Source organism: Aquarana catesbeiana, linkage group LG03 (genome assembly GCF_042186555.1).
Source record: "Aquarana catesbeiana isolate 2022-GZ linkage group LG03, ASM4218655v1, whole genome shotgun sequence".
NCBI lineage: Eukaryota > Metazoa > Chordata > Amphibia > Anura > Ranidae > Aquarana > Aquarana catesbeiana.
In genome coordinates, this window is record NC_133326.1 from 201,515,138 (window position 1) to 201,539,599 (window position 24,462).

General features: G+C 42.7%; 1 protein-coding gene and 1 pseudogene across 3 annotated transcripts in view; both read left to right on the top strand.

Moving 5' to 3' along the window:
- Nucleotides 1–24,462, top strand: part of TBC1D22A (TBC1 domain family member 22A) — a 919,143-nt gene that overhangs the window by 576,155 nt on the left and 318,526 nt on the right. The window lies entirely within an intron of this gene.
- LOC141134964 (5S ribosomal RNA) lies at nt 18,112–18,227 on the top strand (annotated as a pseudogene).

Sequence of the window (24,462 nt, forward strand, 5' to 3'; positions counted from 1 at the left end):
AAGATCCTTTCCCATCTGTCCAGCAGATCAGATCGGATGACAGTCGGATGGAAACGGACAGGCAGTCCATTTCCGTCCGACTGCCCTATAGAGAAAAGAGTGCTATGTCTGTGTCCGCTCTGCATAGCGGAGATGACACAGACCTGTCATCCGCCTGCTCAGCAGGGCTCAGCGGAGAGATCGCCCATAGAGCAGGTAAATCTGCATGACGGAGTCCGCCCCGTCTGAAAGTGGCCTAAAACAGTTCACAACTCTGTATTTCAATGTATTTTCAGCGTAATAAGCAGTTTGCCTACACTGTAAAGCTCATTCCAGTGTGGGTGTTTAAGCAAAGGAGGCTAAAAATAAAAAGCATATCTGCTGCTTTCTCTCACCCATTTTTCATCATCCTGCAGACTCATCGATCTAGGTCCTATATGCATGTTCTCTTCTAGTTTGAATGACTGGGTGTTATTTAACCCATTTAACCCACTTCCTGTAAGAGCCGATCTTCAGAGCTCCACAGCCGGCTCTGAACTCACAGAAGAATGCTGCAGAGAGTGATGCAGAAGGTTGCATTGCTGTATTTTTTGAGTGTGTGGTGTGCCATCTAGGAATGAGGGACCCAAACCCTGGGCTGGGTTTTAGATTTTAAAAAGGAGACATAAGCACTGTAGAGAGGAAACGCCACCAACACATTTACACAAACATTTCGTTTTTGGTAATTATTTTGTTTTTTAAATTAATAAACTGTTACAAGTTTTATATGATGTGGTTACTTGTCTTTTATTACTGATGTTTATAGAAGTATTTTGTAGAAGTGTTAATGAAATAGTTTTCTGTCCTAGGCCTATAAAATCTTAAAATTTTCAATCCTACTAAAACGGCAGTGATATTAGAACTGCATATCCAAACATCAAAGCTTGATAGTAAATAAATGGAAACATTCCTAATGATTTTAATGCATAATGCCACTTTATTTGCTCTAGTCAAAAATTATTTATTGGCTATGGAAATTATGCAAATTAAAGATTGTTGGAAGTCAAGTCACAAACTCACCAATGTTTAACGTATTCAATAAGTTCTCAATAATTACTGCTTCACTGTGAGTATATATTCAGGAAGACATATTATTCATCAGAAATATTTCCGCAATGTATTTACTTGTTGTGGTGATTGAAGAGGTGGGGTAGCTTAAAGTTCATCTTTAGAATAACTTCCTTTGCAAAATGTTACATGTTTTCCAATTTCCCCCATGACCAACGGCTTGTAGTTGTCAATGAATTGTGAGGGTGCTGGTGAACGTCCTCGTAGTTCATTGATTTTTCCTGTCATTCAGTAACTGCCCATACGACAGCTGTAATGAGTGTCTGCAGGACCCTGGCTATTGATCGCGGGTGCAATAACTTAAAGGCTGCAGAGTAAAAAAAAAAATGTATGCACTTTTTTTTTTTTTTACCTGCAAAAAGATGTGCATTTATCTGTTTATTTCGTAAAAGGTGAATTTAGCCTTAAAGATTTACTCTGAGGTCCTCAGATCGGAGATGCAGAAAGACTGCTGAGCTACAAAGGACAGAAGGGCAGAGTGTTTCTGTGGAAAATTATTGTTAAAAGTTAATTTACTCCACTTACGCCCCTCTTCCTGACAACTTCTGCCCACAATACTGGTTTAAAGTTTATCGACTATGCTGGAAGCTCTCCTGCTATCTATCCTTGACTTAGACATACTTTATAATAGCACCAGTGACGGTAGGCAGGTTGCTGGGGCCCCGTGATCTGTAGTTATGCCCCTGATACAGGTGCTTATTTATGTAGAATATACTTGTTTCTGTTTTCTATATTTTTTAAGCTAGGACTTTTAGTAAGACAGGTCTGTTGGTCAGCTTTATGACTAAGCCGCCAGTCGGCGGGGTTAAACCCATCAGTGGACATGGTCAGCAGGGAAGTGCTGGGTGACGCTGCATAACCATACACTCCATATGCACACTCCATATGGGTTGAACGGGATATCGGCGTTCCGGATGCCTATTACTGACATTGCTGGAAGAAACTATTTGAACACTGCTGCCCCTACACCTGAGGACCAGGGGGCAGAGAAAACAGACCTGCTTAGAGCAGTGCTAAAAAGCTATTTTAGGTCCCAATAAACAGTTGTGTATGTTAGAACCTAAAAAAAAAACGTGTAGATAGTTTTAGTAGGGTAAATAATATAATTTAATCAACTAAAATGTATTTAGTTGGTTTAAATACGAATATAGCCAGTGCATTTAACTTCTGTCTCTTTTTGACATGTCTACAAGGCTAATCAGCCTTCATCTGTTCACATCATCTTCTTTTGGTGTAGGATTTCCTGGAGGTTTTACTGATGCTTTGTTTTACTTCATCTGCTTCTGTACTCCTCACAGTTTAAGTGTCAGTAAAACCCCAAAATCTAAATGTCATTAGCACCAAAAATGTATTATTCAACTGTGTGCTGAAGCTTTTTAAAAAATGCGGAGCAGGTAGTAAATACCAAGTGATCCTGCCGGTTCATAGGACTTCCTTCATCAGAATGAGAACCTTTTGGATCCTGATCCACATTTGCCACTCTGTGCATGCTTAAATTTCTCTGTAGGGGAAACTGGACACTTCCTCCTTCCAGCCAGCAAACCATTACACATGACACACCTACTGGCCATGCAGGATATCTCCATCCTCAAGATTGACAGCAGGTTAAATGATCTTTTCTCCCCCCGATGGTCCAGCCTATCTGACACGGATGATCATGTGACTATGTGTAAATTAAAGTAAAATTGTTTAAAATGGGGAAAAAAGCTTGCTTCTATACATGGACAATGTTTATTTGAAAGACAAAATATTTGTTATAGTCATTTGAATGCTTGCGGTGGAGTTTGTTGATTGATAATGAGGCAGAGTTTATGAATTAGCAGCTCCGGCATATAGAGGCTAGAGGGTGTTACAGGAGAAGTCAAAACAGAATCTCGGGAATTTATCAAAACTGGAATAAACAGAATCTGGAGCACTTATGCATGGCAGCCAATCAGTTAATGTCTTTTTTTTAAACTTAGCTAAACAACCCCCACCCCCCATAAACTCTCTTTGCTTTATTATACACAGCTGCACCAGATTCTGTCTGCTCGCGTTTTAGTAAATTCCCCCCTTTAATATGTCTAAATTACACATCTGAGTCAGAGATGTGTCCCTCTTTCCTTGTCCGCTGCGTTCATAGAGGACTTTTTTGGCAGTTCAGTTGGACAAAGACCGCTACTGCTCATTGTATCTTATCTTTAATTAGCACAAAATATATTTAGTATCAGTTTAAACGTGTTCCCTTTTGAAGTGTGCTTTCTAACAAAATATGCCAAACATATATTGATGATGTACATAAATTGATTGCAACCTAAACTAATTTTGCCTATTTTATAAAATTGGAATGGAATTATCCATATTATACTGGCTAGATTTATAAGCTGTTAGTGCTGTATCCTGCATAGTTTTATTCACCTTACTATGCACCTCGCTTTTTGATTATTCCTTTGATATTAACTTTAATAGTTTTTAATGTATTGTAATAACATAAACCTAGAATCTAGAACCCATTATAGCTTCTTTTTTGCTGATTGAGTCCAAACTACTCATATTTTGCTGTCTTTTGATCTTCAGTCATTTATTTACAAATGATGTTATAACTCAAGCCATTTTGCCCTCTTTTTTGCTAATGCTTCTCAAAGGTGATTTGCCAGCAGAGGTAAGATAACTCTTAAAGCAAATATGTGCCTGCATTTGCAGACAGCAGTGACATCCTCTAGATTCTTACAGTAGAAGTTTTCTTTAAATACAGCCTGCCTCTTTAAACATCCACACAGCCACACATTGTAAAAAAAAAAAGTACTATATCCTTAGATGTGATGGCTGCATTTTCTTTTAAGGCTTTTTTACCTGGCGATCCAGCCAGTAATGTGTTTCCTTCCATCTTATGGCCCGTACATGCAATCAGAAAATCATAAGAAAAATACTGCTTTCGAAACGATCGTACGATAATCTGATCGTTAGTAAACAGCTTTTGAGAGCCGATCACGACACTTCATCTGATATTATCCGATGGGACAAGTACGAAAACTTTTCTCGTATGATACCGGATTGTACGATTTTTGTTTAATCAGTACAGAATTTTTGTTCTGTCATTTGAAAACGTTGAACTTTAGTAAGCTCTTCATTTTCGATATGAGATTAGAATGCAAAAAAAAAAACAGACGATCATTCAATAATCTACATGTACAGATATTGGCAGCGCTATAAACTCTGACGATATAATAAAATACCAAAGACATCATGCAGTGCAATCAAATTGATACAAAAAAGTCCAAAATATATTGCAGCTAAAAATCCATGAGATTGTCCAGGATAGGTTCAATTCTTGCTTGCGAGATGTTCGACTGTCACCAACACCACCACATGTGAAGAAGCAGGGGGGTACTCACATCCCCCTTTAATTAAACTCTTACCAGACCTGACAGGGTTATAGGCAGAAAATCACACTGTTTTAAAATCCTTATATCCAATCTCTCAGGACAAACTGCATCAGAGGGTTGGGTCACGCAGTGATAAGCTTGTTTCAGATCATAGAAAAAGGAAAACAAACTCCATAGTGTAATACAATTTAAAACTATTTATTTATATCCACAACATCACCCCCTTTTAGGACTTGCACTTGCATCAAACAAGGTTACGTCTGCAAACCGGGGATATTGCGATGTCTCCTACCACAGTGAGATGACTTTCCGGAGGTAGTAAGCATTGTGTCTCCGAACGACGTGCTGTAGTCACTGATGGTCGTCGTAAAGCCAGAATCTGATGCGTTTCATCATCAACGACATCATCTGAGGGCGTGGCTTTATGGCGAGGCAACCCATCTTCTATACCGCTACTCAACCAAGGCAGTTTAACCCATCCAATAATCTCATCATTAGTATCAGGCATTATGGTGTCTCCTTCCTAGTTGAAGCAGTAAAGCAGACACGTTTAGAAAGCAGCATTGTCAGCCTGAGGGGAGGGTAGTGTTAGACCAGTAGATGGATTTAGATGGTCTTGACTAACAAGGTGAAGCTGAAAGCCAACATTTCATGAGCAGCAAACATTTTTTTTTTTTCCTTTTTGTGAAAACATGTTTTACATAAATCAAAGAAGACCATTGTAATCACCCCTGTGAGTGTTAAATGGTGTCTCCCGCTAATTGCTACTTTGTCTACAAATTAAAAGCAACAGACTTACTGTCTGGATTACCTGGTGAAAATAAAGGAAAATGAATGCAGCCACCACATCTAAGCATTGGTGAGCTGCACTTTTAATATTGTTTTTTTTTTTTTTTTTTTTATTATTTTGCTTTTGGGTTTAATACTGCTTTAAATGCAGCACTTATAACAGTGTAACAGTGTTGTATGTGCCAAAAGTTTTAAACAATTTTTAAGAGTTTTGTTGTCTGCATTAGTTATACTGTTCAGTGAGTTTAAAAAAATGTGCAACCAGTCATACTTGAGGTTCATATTTTAAGGAATAGTTAATTGTTTGTCAATTATTTGTTTGTCTTTAGCTTTCATAATTCTTTTGCCTTCGAGCATGTGCGCATATGTTCTAAGTGCTTAAGCATTCTTCATTTATTTCCAGTTGGATGCTTTACATTATTTCTCTTTCCATTGCACAAATTGGTGATATCATAATGTTATAAAAAGCTGTGCGATTAAGACTCTTTGTACATTGCACATTTTAATATAAACCAATAAAGAAATTATATTCAGTAATCCCTTCGTGTTAGCTTTTCATTTATGTAAGCCAGCAGCTTCTGTGATCATATTACTTTGGAATTAACACATACTAATTTCAAACTGGGAAACTGGAAGGAAAGCCTTCCATTTACTTGGATATAATAATACCTTTTCCACTCTTTGGAACAATCTGTAAATGGTTATGCATTTCTACAAATGCAGCATATATTCTACAAATATGTCTACCCATTGAAACATTGTTAGCCACATACAAGAAAATATGTTAGTTTTGAAAAGGCAGTTGTAAAAAGTAGACATGTGAGCTATAATATACACATCTATTGGTATAATATTATTGGTATACAATTGGTAAAGTACTATTAATATGCATTGAAGCCATTCCAAAATTAAAGCTTTTTCTTTAGCAGTTTTCTTTCTGAATACAAAGTAAGTTCAGGTGAGCAATGTGTTATGCATGCTTATTTAGAAATTAGATTTTATAAAAGAGAAGGAAGTGGTGCTGTTAGCCATACTGTCCAGGGTTGTTTTTCTCTTCGCAGCTACAACGTAACTTACTTTTTCCTGTTTAAGACACACTTAGAAATAAAAAATCTGCATTACTAAGAGGGACTATGAGACAAGGATATTCTGATGTCAGCCCCTGCCTGGCAGTCTATCCTTTCTGTCATTTATCAGAATGTATTTTGTCTGAGATTACGTGGGTTGTTTGGTATTTGAGGACAGGTTCTAATCTTGTGTCATGGAAAAAAAAATATCCTAATAGCAGCTACTTTGTTTGCTACATTTTAAATCTGAACAGAAAAAGATGGCAATTGCAATAATACTGGTTACTATGTACAAACTCTCCACCTATTTCCCCATTTTTAGGCCTGATTCACACCTTTGCAGGTTGCAGTTGATGCTTATTCCAGGTGCACTCTGTGTTTTTCAATACACGTTTTCATCCATTGAAGTCTGTGGAACCAAAAACATAACCTGCTGGTCCCTGGCCCTCTCCATAAAATGCACAGATGTGATGTGACCCATAGGAAACCATGTTAAATGGACTGTAGTGTGTTTCTACAAAACTGAAAATGCATGAAAAAATGCATGTGAACCAGGTCTTAAGGAATATTTTTGCCAGTATTTTGAGGCAAGACTGTGTATTTTTTGTCTTCAGAATTTTGGCAGTCCAAGTTTTTGCTTACTGAATGACTGCTTTATTGTAGGATTTCAGGATAATGTAACTTAAGCCCCGTACACACGGGCAGAATGTTGGAAGACATTTGCCAATACAAAAAATAACGGCTGACATTCTGCCTGTGTGTATGTCAGACGTGCCTGCTGGAACACCAGCAGCCGACCAACTCTCGATCAGCGCTTTCAGCCAATGGCAGAGAGTGCTGATTGGAGTCTTCTGGCAGGGGAGCTGTCCCCCTGTCAGAAACCAACAGCTCAACAGTGGAGATCGCTGGACTAACCTTGCATGGTTAGTACAGTGGCTCCTGACCAGGGCCATCAGTTTTTTTTTGCGCATCCCACAGGGTTACATGAAAAAAAATGTAGTGTGTACCCGGCTTTAGGGTGGAGTTTTTTTTTCCCTCCCGGAAATAATGGAGTACTGTCCGTGATACTCTTTTTTTTTTTTTTTTTTTTTTTTAGTTTGCATTAACATACAATTTTTCAGGACAAGCTGTCGGGGTATGTCCCCTTCTTCTAGGTCCCAGCAGTGCTGATTTACAAAAGTTTTAGTAGAATGTTATGTCGCAATAGCACTAATATGGCTACATCACCTCAAGCATTTTTCCTCCCACAAAATGTTACTGGATATAAAAAAGGAAAATGAGGTAAAGCAGTTCTTTGTGATATTGATTATGTATGTCTGAGCTTTGTGTAAGTATTGTTCCCGCAGAGTCCATTTCGAGAAACTGTTATGTCTAGGATGGTAACCCTGTACACAGTGCATAATGTACTGTATAATTAGGTATTCTCCTGTTTGACAAGCTCCTTGCAAAGCTCTAATCCTTCTCTATAAACCAGCTGGAGTACTTTTAATCCATTTACACACACTGGTATGATCTGAGCAAGTGTTATTGTATTTATAGGGTGAGACCTTTGGTTTATATGTAATTGCTGGATATATAAACTTTTTGATGTCTAACTGTCATGTCAAATACTGGGAGATTGGCACCTTGCTGCTGTTTATGAAAGAGTGGTAGGAAAACCGGTTTACCACATAAACACATTTGAATTAAGGGTTTGTGGTTTGTCAGAAAATGATGGCTACTTTAAAATGGCCTTGCTGGAAATGTAGAATAGTTATTCCGAACCCTATTAGTAAATCTTATGTTACCCTGCTATGTGAAGGACACTGAGCAAAGCTACTTGTGACAGATGTGAGAAAAAGGATGATTTGTCTTCTCCTGAGTTTGAGTGATTCAGGTGCTTTGGAATACACTAACTAAGCAAGAGGTGTTGAAAGGAAGACATAATTAACATTTAAGAGTACCTAGGGGACCTATACATGCTTTGACATCAGTATTTATTTTATAAAGAAAGTCATGTTGGAGGGTAGTGCTTGCAAATAATTAAGTACTGGGCAGTCATAAATCAAGACAATTATTTTTTCCAAGTAAAATGTGTGAAGCTATGGCGTAGGCTGTAGAGGTCATAGAAACTGCATATTTTGCATATACTTTATACGAATGTAGCACAATTGGAAAAGATAAGTGGAAGGTACGTTGCCCTGTCTTGTGAAACAAGGCTTTAAATAATGGCAAAAAGAATGTTAATCAAAATATTATGAGATGTTCTATCAGATAGTGTTCTGACTGGGCCTGATGGATCGTTGATCGTTATGTATAAACATGACAGGAAGTGCAGATACGCACATATACTTGGCCTTGAAAATAGGAGGCTTGTATCATATTTGTAGACTGCAGGAAGAGCGGCAGGAAATGTAATAACCTATGTGTTTTTTTTTTTTTTTTTTTCTGTAGCTATATACTTTGGTCACCTTTATTCATTTACGTACTTTTGTTGAATACAGTATGTTTATCAAAAAAAATCTGTAAAAGTTTTTGGCCTATGCCAATAAAATTGCTTGTATGTATTGTGGATGCATTAAATGTTTCGACCTAGAGATTGTTTTGCTGGTTTTTGGGCTGTTTTTTTTTTTCTTTAATCGTACATCATGGGACACAGAGCCAAAGTAATTACTATGTGGGTTATAGTCCACCTTCAGATGCTGGACACTGGCACACCCTAAACAGTAAGATGCTCCCCTATATAACCCTTCCCATACCGGGAGCATCTTAGTTTTTTTCGCCAGCGTCTAAAGTGTTGGTCATGAGTGAAGATGTGCTGTGCTGAGCTCCACTGGAGCAATCCTTGCTGGGGCTAGCTATGCAGCCGGATCCATTCAGAGTGTCTTTTAGGCCAAATTGAATGGCGCCCTGGCCTCGTATCCAAAGAAACGAGGTTTTGCTTGTGAACGCTTACCTTTTTAGAGAGCTGGACCCCGGGATCCAGTACTTTTGGTATTAAGGCCATAAAGTTTTACTGGCGGGGTGCTATTACAGGTCCACGATTGTGGGTTCCCTGTGGGTCCCTGCTGCTAAAGGTTTAACGGAACCCACTGTGATGGGTGAAGATTGGGTCTGTTGGTTTTACCACAGAAAACCCTGCGGTGGGAAAGGTAAGTGGAGTTTTCTAAGTAATTTTTACATTTTCTTATGAAATGCCTCCTTTAAAGTAAATGTTGTCATGCCTAAGTGTCACCATTGGGGGCTGTATGGAGCACGTACCTTCTCATGCTTTGCTCAGAGATCACGCTGTGTCACAGAAGCAGCTGACATTTTTTTTCCTCTGGCTAGCAGGCAGACCTCTGGTAAGTTTGGGGGTTTTGCTTCCTCCAGACACTCTCACCTGGGCTGAACTCTTCCCCTCTTCATGAGGCTGAGTATAAGGGAGAACTAAAAACGATCAGCAATGCCATTTTCTTTCACCGCCCCTACTCGGCGGCAGTTTCCAGGTCTCCTCCACGCCATCCCTCCCTCACTCACAAGCCGATCCCGGCGGATCGGAGGCCCGCGCTTGCGCTGGAAAACTACCTTTTTTTTTTAAAGAGAGAGGAGGAGGGTGCGATGCGAGGTGGGGGCGTGGCTTAGCACGGCGGTGGCATCCCCCAACTTGGGAGTGTGTTTTTTTTTAAAAAAAAGAAAAAACTCCATTTGTGCTGGCTGCAAAATTGTCAGATAGTCATAAGAGCAAAGAGGAACATGAAAGAGGTTTTGGTGACACAGGCATTTCCTATTTGACACATTTACTATTTGCATCAGGCTGAGCATTAATAGCAGCGGCAGTGGCTGACTATTGCTCAAGCAGTGGATGTGATTTCATCTGGTAGTACCTTTGCTTTGTGCATCGGACTAAGGTCAGAAGGGGGGGTTGAAGCACCCCAAAAAAGAGCTAAAAGGGTCTCCCTCAAGCTCTGGAAAGCCTACTCTACAAATTGCATCCTCCCCTTAGAGGGGGTGGCTGGTTAGAGTGAGATCGGGGCCATGAAATGTTTGCAACTGTTTTCAACACTGCAGCCCTTGTTTATTTTACTAAAAAGATCTTTCCTCAGCCATGATAGGTTTTGCGACTTTAATTGCATCCCAGTGTGGGTCAAAATGTGACAGGTTCTCTTCCATTACCCAGGACCCTCAAACTGAGGAACTAAGGGGCGGGAGAAAACAAATTCCCTCAGGGGACTGTGGTGAGGCTGATGACTCCTCTTCTGAGGTGTCAAATGCTGGAGAATCAGCTGTTTCAATCTTAAAGCGGAGTTCCACCCTAAAGTGGAACTTCCACTCATCGGATTCCTCCCCCCCTCCGGTGTCACAATTGGCACCTTTCAGGGGGGTACAGATACCTGTATAATACAGGTATCTGCACCCACTTCCGGGTATAGCTAGCCGCAGACTCCCCGCCCACCTCCGTTGTGTTGTGGGAAATACACAGTTCCCACAACACAACGGGGACCAGTGTAGACGCGCAGCGCGACTCGCGCATGCGCAGTAGGGAACCGGGCAGTGAAGCCGCAACGCTTCACTTCCCGATTCCCTCAGTGAGAATGGCGGCGGCAGCACCCGAGGATCGAGGGACTGTTCGGCCTTGGGTGCCGACATCGCTGGACCCCGGGACAGGTAAGTGTCCTTATTTTAAAAGTCAGCAGCTGCAGTATATGCAGCTGCTGACATCTAAAAAAAATTTTTTTGCGAAACTCCGCTTTAAGATTGATGGTGCAATTTCTTGCTGAATGATCCGCTCCACATTTATGTACCCTTAACTGACTGTTTAGGTTCGCTAAAGCCTCCTCAAGCAGTACATGCCTTTTCCTGTCCATTCATTGTTGGAAAAGCTTTTTTGTATCTGAGAGGATTACCCAAATAAGCTTTATTTTCCCTCCTATAAAGTTTTCACACTTTATCCTATGGTGGAGGAAACTCACTATGTAGGGTATACCAGCAATTAACGCTGCTATATCCTCTGTGAATAAGAGTTTGACTTGTCCGGCAGGCAATGCTCAAATGCTTAGGGATCCAACGGATAAAAAGTTGGAATTCCTATTAAAAAAAATAAAAATTTTTTCTCAGGCAGATTGAGTGTCTCAGCCTGCGCTGACAGTTATTGCTTAATCGTTGAGAGACCAGTTTAACCACTTGCTTACTAGGCACTTAAACCCCCCTCCTATCCAGACCAATTTTCAGCTTTCAGTGCTCTCACACTTTGAATGACAATTACTCAGTCATGCAACACTGTACCCAAATGATTTTTTTGTCCTTTTTTTCATACAAATAGAGCTTTATTTTGGTGGTATTTGATTACCTCTGGGTTTTTTATTTTTTGCGCTATAAATGAAAAAAGACCGAAAATTTTGAAAAAAACAAATTTTTCCTAATTTCTGTGATACAATTTTGCAAATTCGTAATTTTTCTTCATGGCCACAATTTATACTGCTACATATCTGCTACATATCTTTGGTAAAAATAACCAAAAATTTGTGGAAATTATTTGGTCTGTGTGAAAGTTTTAGAGTCTACAAGCTATGGTGCAAATCATAAAAAAATTATCACATCTGATGTACTGAGGCCTAACTCATTTCCTGAGACCCTAACAAGCCAGGAAAGTACAAATGCCCCCCAAATAACCCCTTTTTGGAAAGTAGACATTTCAATGTATTTAGTTAGAGGCATGGTGAGTTATTTGAAGTTGTATTTTTTTCCCACAATTCTTTGCAAAATTGAGATTTTTTTTTTTCCCCACAAAATTGTAATTGTAATACCTTATTTCTCTCACATGGCATGTGTATACCACAAATGACACCCCAAAATACATTCTGCTACTCCTCCTGAGAATTACGATACCACATGTGTGGGACTTTTTCACTGCCTGGCCACATACAGAGGCCCAAAATGCATGGAGCACCATCAGGTGTTCTAGGAGCATAAATTACACATCACATTTCTCAACCACCTATTACACTTTTGAAGGCCCTGGAGCACCAGGACAATGGAAACACCCACAAAATGACCCCATTTTGGAAAGCTAACACCCCAACGTATAATCTATGAGGCATAATGAGTCTTTTGAATGGTTTATTTTTTTCCAGAAGTTTTTGGAAAATGTGGAAAAAAATGAAAACGCATTTTTTTTTACACAAAGTTGTCATTTTATAAGATATTTCCAACACATAGCATTTAGATAGCAAAAATGACACCCCAAAATACATTCTGCTACTCCTCCTGAGTATTACGATACCACATGTGTGGGATTTTTTCATTGCCTGTCCACATACAGAGGCCCAACATGCATGGAGCACCATCAGGTGTTCTAGGAGCATAAATTACACATCACATTTCTCAACCACCTATTGCAATTTTGAAGGCCCTGGAGCACCAGGACAATGGAAACACCCACAAAATGACCCCATTTTGAAAAGCTAACACCCCAACGTATAATCTATGAGGCATGATGAGTCTTTTGAATGGTTTATTTTTTTCCAGAAGTTTTTGGAAAATGTGGAAAAAAATGAAAACGCATTTTTTTTTTACACAAAGTTGTCCGTTTATAGGATATTTCCAACACATAGCATTTAGATAGCAAAAATGACACCCCAAAATACATTCTGCTACTCCTCCTGAGTATGGCGATAACACATGTGTGAGACTTCTACACAGCTTGGCCACATACAGAGATCCAACATGCAAGGAACACCGTCAGGTGTTCCAGGGACACATAGCATGCACATACCAAGAATTACACCCCAAAATACATTATGCTGAGCAAAGCGTAAACAAAAAAGATTACCTGTGGTTGTAGTAGCGCAGTTGTACACAGGAGGATAGCACTGGTCCAGGCAGCAGGCAGGGACTTGGTCAGCAGCGGCGAACACAATTGTCCAGGCAGCAGGCAGGGTTACTGTCCATATAAAGTCCAGGGTCAGTGCAGGCAGAGATATTGTCCGCAGTGCCAAAAATATTGGTCCTGGTAGTAGGCAGGTCCATGTGGTGTGGTCAGTGCAACAGGCAGAGGCATGACGGCAGTAAGTCCTACAGGCAGAAGTAGGGCCTCGTTCAGGACAGAATAGGGACAGGGGTAGAGGCTTCTCCCACCCAAATCTCTTTGAAGCCTCCGAGTCTCCAGACCCTAATCTAGGATTGAGAAAACAAAATAAATTGTTTTCTTCATCCAGAAAAACAATTCTGGAGCCCCTCACATATGTGAGACCCCTGTGTTGAATCCCACTAGTCCAGTTGCAGGGTACAAGATCAGTCCAAGAGGCAGGCAAATATCATGGTCAAACAGTCCAAGGTCAGTTCCAGATCAGGCAGAGGTATGTACAGAATCGTTGGGCAGAAGCATGGTCGAATAACAGTCCAGGGTCAGTTCCAGATCAGGCAGAGGTATGTGCAGAATCGTTAGGCAGAAGCGTGGTCAAATAACAAGCCAGGGTCAGTTACAGAGGAGGCAGTGGCATAAGGGGTGTGAGGGTAAATTGCAGGAACGGAGGCTTACGTTTACCATACTTCACTAATAATTTACTGAAGTATGGTAACGACGAAAACATTCACCTACGCAGAGGCCTGGTTCAGAAGGACATTGTGCACAATAATAAGATGTGTCTCTTCTGAATCCAGCTCTGGTACACACCTTACATTTTTTTTGCAGTCGTTGGCCTGTTGGTTTGGGAGGGAGCTTATCTGGAAAGTGGCGTTCGGAGAGTCGACTTAGAACATCAGATCGGATATTTTCTGGGGGGCCGTTCGGGAATGTAAGGGCAGTGAAAACTTCCTCCTGGTAGCCAAGGAAGCGTTTGGGGTTTTGGGTGGAGTTACGATAAATGACATAAGAATTGTAGATGGCCAAATGAAAAAAATAAATTGTGACTTTCTTATACCAATGGTATGTCCGTTTTGTGGCAAGGTACGGTTCCAGCATCTGGTCATTCAAGTCGACTCCCCCCATAAACAAATTATAGTCAAAGATGCATTTAGGTTTCTGTATGGGGCCATTTCTTCTGTGGATTTCCATGAAGGTATCATCGTGGATTGAAGACAACATGTACACATCTCTTTTGTCTCTCCACTTCACTGCCAAAACCTTGTTGTTTCGTAGACTCGCCGTTTCTCCTTTTCTCAATTTTTTATTGACCAGACTTTGAGGAAAGCCCTTCCGGTTCTTTTTGATGGTACCACATGCAGGCGTCTTCTTCCGATGCAAGTTGTGGAACAGGGGCAGAGATGTGTAGAAGTTATCTACGTACAGGTGGTAGCCTTTCTCCAGTAGGGGGTATGTGAGATCCCAAACAATTTTCCCGCTTGATCCCAAGTAGTCTGGGCAATTAGGGGGTTGCAGCTGGGTGTCCTTCCCTTCGTACACTTTGAAGGCATACAAGTAACCTGTGACTCGGTCACATAATTTGTATACCTTCACCCCATAGCGTGCCCTTTTACTGGGAATATATTGCTTTATTTTAAGCCTGCCACTAAACTTAAGAAGGGACTCATCCACACATATGTTTTTGTCTGGGGTAAACAGCAGGGGGAATAGTGCAGAAAAATAATTTAAAAGTGGCCGAATTTTGAAAAGTCTATCATAGTTTGGGTCATTTCGGGGAGGGCACTGGGTATTGTCGTTGAAATGAAGAAACCTCATTATCATGAGGTATCTGTTTCTGGGCATTACCTTGGAGTATATTGGCATGTGTTGGAGGGGGTGGGTTGACCAATAGGACAGCAAAGTGTTTTTTTTCGTGAGTCCCATGTTAAATGTGAGCCCTAAAAAAACCTTCAACTCCTCCACCGTTAGGTCTCTCCATTCGTAGGGACGGGCATAGTAGGACGTTGGATTATTCGCAATGAATTGCTGTGCATAAAGGTTGCACTGGGCCACAATACTTGACAGCATGTCCTCGGTAAAAATTAAATTAAAAAAATCTATTGGGGAAAAATTCTCCGTGTTCACCTGGACTCCTGGCTGGGCAGTGAAAGGGGGAATGTTGGCTTCTCCTGAATTAGGAGGAAGCCACAAGGGGTTCTGCAGGGCATAGGGAAGGCTGGCATGGGTCCTTGGCCTTTCTTGCCGAGGCACTGCGGTGCTGGTGGATGGCACTGCAGTGCTGGTGGATGGCACTGCGGTGCTGGTAGATGCCACTGCGGTTCTGGTGGACGGGACTGCCGTGCTGGTGGACGGGACTGCCGTGCTGGTGGACGGGACTGCCGTGCTGGTGGACGGGACTGCCGTGCTGGTGGACGGGACTGCCGTGCTGGTGGACGGGACTGCCATGCTGGTGGATGGGACTGCGGTGCTGGTAGATGCCACTGCCTCCCCACCAGAACGCCTTCGTTTGGCGGGCCGAATCTCTTCCTCCTCTGAGTCACTCAGTGTTTCACTACTGAGGACTGGCTCATAATTTATGTCCAACTCAGAATCGGAAAGGGAATCTGAAAAAGAGAGCTCCCTGTTGCTCTCGTCGGCCTGGGACAGTATTTGGTACGCCTCCTCGGCGGAAAAGCTTCTTTTGGCCATGGTTGCTAAGCCTGCACTGATGGGCACTGATGAGGCGGCACCGATGAGCACAGATGGGCACTGAGGTGGCACAGAGGGGCACTGATGAGGTGGAACAGATGTGCACTAATGAGGTGGAACAGATGTGCAGATGTGCACTGATGAGGTGGCACAGGTGGGCACTGATGAGGCGGCACAGGTGGGCACTGATGAGGTGGAACAAATGTGCACTGAGATTGCACAGATGTGCACTTATGAGGTGGCACAGCTGGGCACTGATGGGACGGCACAGATGGGGCGGCACAGATGGAGCAGTACAGATGTGCACTGATGAGGCGGCACAGATGTGCACTGAGGCAGCACAGATGTGCACTGATTGGCACAGGTGGGCACTGATGAGGTGGCACAGGTGGGCACTGATTGTGCAGATGTGCAGCTGGACACTGATCACCGCTGGGCAGACAGGTGGGCACCGATTGGCACAGATTGGCACAGGTGGGCACTAATTGGCACAGGTGGGCACCAATTGGCACAGGTGGGCACCGATTGGCACTGTACTGATGGTGCACTGTATTGATGGGGCACTGTATTGATGGGGCACTGTAGGCACAGTAAATGACAAACGGACACTCACAGATCGCTGACAGATCTCTCTCTCCTCACACGCTGTCTCTGTGTGAGGAGAGAGAGCCGGCAATGAGAGATGATCTCAATTGTTTACATTTTAGATCATCTCTCATTGGAGGCAGCGATCGCGCTGTAAACGGCCGCTGTGATTGGCCGTTTACAGCGATCTGTGATTGGCTGTGTCCAAGGGACACGGCCAACACAGAATTTCCCCGTTGCGCACTCGTGAGCGCGCACGGGGAGCGAGGAAAGGGGAGGACGTCATATGACGTCCTCCCTGGAATTGACATCCGCGCTGAAGCCGTCATTCGGCTACGGCCGGATGTCAGGAGGTTAAACAGGTGTTCAAGGTTATCCTGCTCAGCAAGCCCAGGATCTGGCAGCTCTATGTTTGCAATAGTTGCTATGAGAGATTCTATCCTTCAGACCTTGCGCCCTTCGCTAAGCACTATGCAGAAGTTCCTGGCAAGTCCTCTTTTTTGCGGTAAAACAGCTATTTGGGGATGTTTTGGATAATACATCCAAAGAAATTCTATTGGAAAAAGTACCACTTTTGCCATTTAAGAAAAGGAGTAAATGTATTTTCGTTTTAAAGCTCCTTCTGTGCCAGGGGCATCAGCCTTCAGGCAGTCATGACGGCTTCCGCCGCCAGGTTCAAAAGATAACCCCAGGGACAAAAGAGGTCTTGGGGGAGGTAACCTACAAGATACTGAAGCCTCCTTATGAGGAGGTGCCCCCCTTCGCACAATAGGGGGATTTCTTCTGCAGTTCTCAAGGATCTGGCAGGAAGAGTGTCAAGACGAATGGGGGACTTCCTAAATAGCTCCAAGGTACAAACTGGAGTTCCAAGAGTTCCTGTCTCCTTGTTTTCTCAGATCAAACGTTCCTAAGGATCCAGAGAAAAATAAGTCTTGGCCCCCATGTAAGAGCAGAGGTTGGGGTTTGGTTAAATCCAAATGGACATTCCGAATCTCAAAAATTTTAATTCAATTCCTGAATATAACCACTCTTCTTCCGCATGGAGTCAATCCAATTAGTTATCTCCATCCTACAAGGAGAAGAACTTCTGACGTCAAAGATGCATACCTCCATATGCCTGTTTCCTCGCTCACTAGATTTCTCGCTCACGCTCCTCGCTTTCCTCGATCTACTTTTCAAGGTTGAAAATCTTCATTTTCAGTGTGTAGCTCAGCTTTCCGGTCTAGCTACTGCGCCTTGAGTGTTTACAAAGGTTCTGGTCCCTCTTCTAGCCATATTAAGGGCCCAAGGTATAATGATTATGGTTTACCTGGACTATATGTTCTTGATAGTCCAGTTGGTAGCCTGCTTAGACCAAAGTATGGTCACCACATTCAACTACCTGGAATATCTAGGTCGGATTCTCAACCTAGGAGAAATCCTCTCTAAATCCATGAAAAAGGCTAAAATACTTGGGTCTGATCATAGATACATCCAGAAAAGGGGTATTCTTTCTCCAGGCAAAGATCCGCGCCATAAAGGAACTGATTTAGGTGGTTGAAGCTAGATGAATTCTATTCAACTTTGCATGAGGTTGTTGGGAAAGATGGTGTCTTCATTTGAGGCTTTTCCTTATGCTCAGTTTCATTCGAGACTGCTGCAAAACAATATCCTATCGGCTTGGAACAAAGGGTTCAAACTCTAGATTCCCAATGTGTCTGACTCCTAAGCCTACTGCCACATCACCCTGAAAGCGCCCGATCTCGTCTGATCTTGGAGGCTAAGTAGGGTCGGGCCTGGTTAATACACGGATGGACCACCTGGAAATACCAGGTGCTGTAGGCTAGGCACGCCGGAGCCTCAGTTTATGGTTAATATCCAATAATCTGCAAAGGGGAAAACCCTTCCTTCAGTTACCAAGGAAGTGGCCCAGATCAGAAATGGCCTTGTCCATTATCATTCTAGAAATTCAGGCAGAGCACTTGGTTCTGAGGGCCTGAATGGTATTGTCCTGCCAGGATTTAATCCATCTATGCCACAGCAATGGCCTTTATTAATCACCAAGAGGGCACAAGAAATTGTGCGGCCCAGAGAAAGGTGAACCATAGCCTATCTTGGGCAGAAAACAATGTACTTTACCTATCGGCGGTCTTCATTCTAGGAATAGAAAATTGGCAGGCGGACTACTTGAGTCACCAGCAGTTGTTCCTGTGAGAATGGTTCCTTCACCCTGATATCTTCCTGTCAATATGTCAAAGATGGGGGATCCCCGACATAGATCTGTTTACATCCAGGTTCAACAAAGGATCCGCTAGCATGCGGAACAGATGCCTTGCTATTCCCGTGGAATCGGTTCTCACTGATTTATGCATTACCTCCTATTCTGCCTGCGTCCACGACTTCTTCGCAGGATCAAGCAGGAAGGGAAGTTGGTGATTCTTGTGGTCTCCAGCAGGGCCCAGGAAATCTTGATATGCAGAGATCGTAAAGATGACAGTAGGGGACCAATGGACCCTACCGCCATGGCCAGACCTTCTTTCACAAGGTCCGGTATTCCATCCTACTTTACAAACGCTAAATTTAATGGTTTGGCTATTGAGACCCACACTCTGAAGAAACGCGGGCTGTCAGGTTCAGTGGTTTCTACCTTGGTTAATGCAAGGGAGCCGGCCTCCATAATTCTATATATGGAAAGCATATGTCTCCTGGTGTGAAACCAGGGGTTGCACCCCAGGAAATAGGTCAAAGGTAGAATCTTTGACTTTCTGCAGATGGGGTGAGAAATAAAGCTGACCTTGAGTGCTTCTAAGGACAGGTCTCGGCCTTATCGATATTATTTCAATGACCACTTGCTTTGCTTTCTTTGGTTCGTAACTTTATTCAGTGGGTAACACGGCTTAATCCCCGTGTTAAAACTTGAATTTTGTTTTGGCAGCATTATAAAACAGCCTTTTTTTTTTTTTTTTTTTTTTTTGGAAGGATACGACATACTCCCTTGGTCCTTTTTTGACAAGGAAACTATTTTTTCTGGTAACCATATCTGCTGCAAGAAGGGTATCAGAATTGGCTGCATTTTCTTGTAAAGAGTCATATTATTATTGTTCACAAGGATAAGGTAGTATTGCGTCCTCATCCTAACTTTTTACCGAAGGTAGTATCAGGTTTTTATCTAAACCAGGATATTGTTTAATCTTCATTTTTTCCAGAACCCTGTTCTATGGAAGAAAAATCACTACATTCTCTTGATGTGGTGAGAGCAGTCTACTTAACCGGTTCCCGACTGGAGCACGCCGATGTACGTCGGCAGAATAGCATGGCTGGGCAAATGGGCGTACCCGTACGTCCCTTTTGCCATTTACACAGGAATCAGTGCATTTGTATAGCACTGATTGCTGTATAAATGACAAAGGTCCCAAAAATGTGTCAAAAATGTCCGATGTGTCCGCCATAATGTCGCAGTCACGATAAAAATCGCTGATCACCGCCATTACTAGTAAAAAAAAAAAATTAATAATAAAAATGCCATAAAACTATCCCCTATTTTGTAAACACTATAACTTTTGCGCAAACCAATCAATAAACGCTTATTGCAATTTTTTTTTTTTTTTTTTTTATTTCAATACTGTTTATTGAAAAATAAATAACAGTACAAAAATATCAAAATGGCAGAGACCAAATGAGATAACACAGCAATGTAAATTACATTAGAATCAAGAAATACATGTACCTTCCACATAGTCAGCTTCAAATTAAAAGTGTAAACACTAATAAACTCAGGGGCAACATTAAATACACTCTCTTCTAGAGAATGGCCGTCGGAGGTCAGGATAGGGAAACCAAGGCTCTAAGGTACCAGGGCTCCTCAAGGGTCGGCCACGCACCCCAAATGGGAACCTGCTGTACGCAGAGCAGCCGAGAGGAGCACTGGGGGATAAAAAGGCCTTCATTGGACCCGTCCTGAACTCACGGACCGCCCATCTTTGAATAAACAAGAGCTCTATCGTAACCAAAAAGCAAAATGTGAGCCCAACAGTAACTTAAGAGATAATATCACTTATACAGGGGGCATTCCCCCAAAATTAGCGGAGGTACATGCTAAATCACTATGTTGCGGCTTTTTCCATTCTTGAACTGTACAGCCTTAATATGTAGTTAAAGGAAAAATGAACAGTGCATGAGAGTTCTGCAAGGTACGTTATTCTCAACCTTTGCACATCATACTTAGTAGGATTTTAGAAAGAAGAAAGTAGGAAGAAAGGGAAAGAAGGAGGAAGAACAGAGGGGTAAGGTGGGGAGAGAGAGGAGAGGGTATGAGAAGGTTAGGAGCAGGAATCCTCGCGGAGAAAGAGGAGGGCCTGGAGCCTACCAGAACCTGGGGGTTATCTAGACCTTATACATATTCAGGTAAGAGGAGATAGGCCCAGGAAACGAGCCCAGGGCTCCCAAATAAGTCTGAATTTATCAGAGGTGTCTAAAATTCTGCTCGAGACCTTTTCCTGTGTCATAATACAGGAGATTTTCTGTTTGGCCTGGCGAAGGGAAACCAAAGGTTTTTTCCAGGCATGAGCTAGCGTAATCTTGGCCCCAAGCAGTATGAAGTGAATCAGAGATCGAGACAATTTAGGTACTTTCGGGATGTTGTAATTTAGTAGAGATATGGTGGGGCTTTGTTGGACTGCAAAGCCTGTGGTTTTGTGGATGAGATGAAAAATTCCATTCCAAAACCCTCTAATTTTGGGGCATTCCCAAAATGTGTGAAGTAGGGAACCTATATGGCCACAACCTCTGAAACAGAGGGGCGAAGAATGTGGATAAAATTTAGTAATTCGGGTGGGTACCAGGTACCACGTACCACCTGGTCATGACTTTAAGATCCGCCTCCATCAAGGAGGAACTAAGCATTCCCTTAAAGGAGCAGGAGACACAAGTATGCCAGGTATCCATGTCCCAGTCGAGTTGCAGATCCCGCTCCCATTGCAACATATAATTCGCTTACTCCCGGGGCTCCGCTAGTGCAGAGTATATTAGGGAAATTCCACCCCTTACACCCATGGCTGAGGAACACCAGAATTCGTAGGGAGTAACCAAAAATGGGGCTGACGAGCTTTTCCAAATCCCACGTAAGAAGTGTGATAATTGGTAATAGCGGAAAGTCTCTGATGCTGGCATTTCCAATTTAGAGATGCAGTATTTAAGTGAAATGGGACCGGAGTTGATGAAAAATTGTCCTATTCTGTAGAGGCCCTTGTCGAGCCACCACCTAAAGGCCTCGATGTTCATGCCTGGTTGGAATTATAGGTTGTGGAAAATGTGTGTTAGGGGCAACCATGCGGAAGTGAGGTAATGTTTCTTATAAAGTGTGTCACACAGGGCCATTGAATGAGACAATGAGGGGGAAAGAATTGGGGGTCTATCCTTTTGTGGTCTCCAAACCAGAAAGTCCAGAGTATGGTTAGGAGTGGCTTGGCGTTCAATATCAACCCAATCAGGCCTAGGGCCTTTAGAATAAATAGCTGAAAATTGGCAGAGTTGTGTGGCTTGATAATACCACCATAAATTAAGGAGACCTAGGCCCCCTTTTTTCTTAGGTCGGTATAGCACCTGTTTGGAAAAGCGGTGTCCCTTCCCCCCCCAGATAAATCTGGTAATTGAAGCCTGAAGTTTGTCTAGTGTGTGTTTTCGGATGGGAATGGGTAGGGAGCGAAAGAGATACAGTATCTTAGGAAGTAATGTCATTTTTACCAAATTTATTCTACCTAACCAGGACATTTTATATCGGGCCCAATGCGTGAGATCATCGGATAGTGTCTTGATCATCGGGGGGTAATTGTGGTGGTATAGACTTTCTATTTTCGCTGATAAAGAAACACCTAAGTAAGGTAAGGAGGAGTCGCTCCAGGAGAAGGGGAAATTGGTCTTGAGTCTCTCCACCATTTCATGGGGGGTGGAGATATTCAGAGCCATTGATTTGGCCATGTTAACTTGAAGTCCCGATATGCAGCCAAACGAGTTAAGTAGTTGAAGAATGTTGGGGGTGGAAATGAGGGGGAGGTGACAAACAGGAGAACGTCATCGGCGAAGAGGGCGCATTTATGAGTCTTTTGACCACATTGCACTCCATGGATGTTAGGGTTTTGTCTTATGGCCAGAGCCAAGGTTTCTATCGCTATTGCGAATAGAATCGGCGAGAGAGGGCAGCCTTGTCTAGTCCCCTGCAATATAGAGAATTCTTCGGAAAGGTGGCCTTGTAATTTAATACGTGCTTTAGGGGAGGAATAAAGGGAGGATATAGTGGTAATGAATTCCGGGCCAAAACCCCATTTCCGCAATACAGTAAAGAGATATGGCCACGTGACCGTGTCGAAGGCCTTTTGGAGGTCTATCGAAAGGACATATCCTGTATGAGAAGGCCCCCCATCCCATGACGATTGCATGAGGGAAATTAAGTCTACCACTCTCCTGATCTGGTCCGGCCCCTGTCTTCCGGGGATAAACCCCACCTGGTCCTTGTGAATATAGTTAGCAATGAAGGAAGCCAGTCTATTAGCCAGAATTTTCGTCATAATTTTTAAATCATTATTAATCAACGAGATTGGCCTGTAGTTGCATACGTCACTGGGGTCCTTACCCGGTTTGCGGATTACTGATATGTATGCCAAGTTGGCTGACGGTTCCAAGGGGGACCCCGCGCAAAGCGAATTGAAGAGGCGGGCCAGATAAGGAGAGAGGGCCACCGCAAAAGCTTTATAATAATGTGCGGAGAAGCCATCAGGGCCTGGGGCTGATTCTGTTTTGAGGTCTTTTATAACTTCAAGAATTTCCTCTACCCTGAAGGGGGTTTCCATAATGGACCTATGGGAGTCCGAAAGTGTGGGAATATCGAGGCTATTCAGGAAGGAATCAATAGAGTCTGAGTTGTTAGGGACGGGGGCTGAGTATAGCTTAGAATAAAAAGCCTGGAAGGTTTCCAAGATCTTTTGGGGATTTTGGGTAAGAGTTCCCGCATGGGATCTGATCTTGGGCAGAGAGAAGGTTTTAATTTTGGGGGATAGTTTAGCAGCCAACTGGGGGCCTATTTTTATTTGCTTGGATATAGAATCTGCCACTGAGCCAGGATAGGTGCTTGTCTGCATTAGATGTAAGGGCCAGGTTAAGCGCTACTCGGGAGGCTTCTAGTTTGGTCAGGGTTGTGGAAGAAGGGTCAGCTTTATGGGATTTACTGAGGGAATGGAATTCCCTTTCCATTTGCAAAATATCAGCTTTCCTTTCCTTTTTAAGTTGAGACGACATCTGGATCATTTTCCCTCTAAGGACAGCCTTGTGTGCTCCCCAGAGCACACTAGGAGAGGTGTCTCCTGTATCATTAAGACGGAAGAATTCCCTGATTTCTTTTTCTAAAATAATACAGTGGACGGGGTTGGATAATAGAGATTTACTTATGCGCCACTGTGGAGGTCCAGAAGGTGAAAGGGAGCAGGAGAGTTTAAGTGTCACTAAGGAGTGGTCTGACCATGGGACTTCCTGTATGGAGGCCTGGGATGCTGTGTGGATATCTGAATTTGGGAGGAATATATGATCAATTCTGGCGTAGGTATTATGAGGTGCCGAGAAATGGGTATAATCGTTTGCTGTGGGGTTTAATTCCCTCCAGATGTCTATCAGGCCCATATCATGTAGAAGGCGGGCAATTTTGAGGCTTTGCGTGGGTGGATTTTTAAGTCGAGATCTCCCCTGAGAGGACTTGTCCAATAGTTGATCAAAAGCAATGTTAGAGTCACCGCCCATGATCACCCTGCCTTCTAAGTGAGGGGCTAGAGTTGACAGCATAGAAGTGAAGAAAGGTGCCTGTCTTTTATTAGGAGCGTAATAGGAGATGATAGAGTACAGAATCCCCCCTATAGTTCCTTTTATTAAAATATACCTGCCCTCTGGGTCTTTGATCGTGTGTGTGAGTGCAAAGGGAGTATTTTTAGATAGGAGAATGGCGACACCCCTTTTTTTGGTGTCAGCATTCGCCAGGAAAAAAGTCGGGAACGTACGGTGTAGGAAGGTGGGGTTATAACTGGCCGGGAAATGGGTT